The sequence below is a fragment of the Haplochromis burtoni genome, unplaced genomic scaffold (assembly GCF_018398535.1).
Source record: "Haplochromis burtoni strain Fernald_Lab_line unplaced genomic scaffold, NCSU_Asbu1 Contig_1183, whole genome shotgun sequence".
In the NCBI taxonomy this organism is placed as follows: domain Eukaryota; kingdom Metazoa; phylum Chordata; class Actinopteri; order Cichliformes; family Cichlidae; genus Haplochromis; species Haplochromis burtoni.
The window spans coordinates 16,073-17,027 of NW_024583544.1; the positions used below are offsets into that span (position 1 = coordinate 16,073).

Consider the following 955-nt stretch of genomic DNA (forward strand, 5'->3'; position numbering starts at 1 on the left):
CTCTGACTGTTCTCACCATTCGTCGCTTCTGTCTATCCGAGATTTTTCTTGGTCTGCCACTTCGAGCCTTAACTTGAACTGAGCCTGTGGTCTTCCATTTTCTCAATATGTTCCTAACTGGAAACAGACAGCTTAAATCTCTGAGACAGCTTTCTGTGTCCTTCCCCTAAACCATGATGGTGAACAATCTTTTTCTTCAGGTCATTTGAGAGTTGTTTTGAGGCCCCGATGTTGCTACTCTTCAGAGAAAACTAAAAGAGGAGGGAAACTTACAATGAACCCCCTTAAATACTCTTTCTCATTATTGTATTCACCTGTGTATGTAGGTCAGGGGTCACTGAGCTTACCGAGCCAATTTCAGTTCCAATAATCATTTCTAAAGGTTTTGGAATCAATAAAATGACAACAGTGCCCAAATTTATGCACCTGCCTGATTTTGTTTAAACAATTCTTGCACACTTTCTGTAAATCCAATAACCTTCATTTCACTTCGCAGATATCACTGTGTGTGTCTCCCATATGATATATTTAACTGACATTTTTTATTGTAACAACCAACGAGGAAAATAATGACTATTAACAAGGTTGCCCAGACTTTTGCATCCCACTGTAATATAGTTTTATACTGAAGTTGGACTTTGCAGTGAGCTGACATGATATGACATGATCATACTCACAGCTGTTCATATTATTATATCCTGTTTCAAACATGAGAGTATTTCTTGCTTTTTTTGTTTTTATTATTGAAAGGTCTTAAATTTCAGAGTCAGCAACTAAGATCAGGTTTTCCTTGAATCCCCGATGTGGATCGCTCACTGAGTGTTTGTGGTTTACCTCTCAGAATGACTGAAGTCCACAACAAGATGATGATCGAGGAAGAGGAAGTCAGGTCAAGATTCCCATCTGTGAGGAGTGACTGGTCCAAAGATAGCAATCCAAACTTCAGTAATGAACC

General features: G+C 38.8%; 1 long non-coding RNA gene across 1 annotated transcript in view; it reads left to right on the forward strand.

The window, feature by feature from the left end:
• The window catches only part of LOC106632673, a 4,802-nt gene extending 3,847 nt beyond the window's left edge, over positions 1 to 955 (forward strand). The window contains exon 3 of the long non-coding RNA XR_001335967.2: positions 842 to 955. This is a non-coding gene — a long non-coding RNA (uncharacterized LOC106632673). The remainder of the gene's footprint in view (positions 1 to 841) is intronic.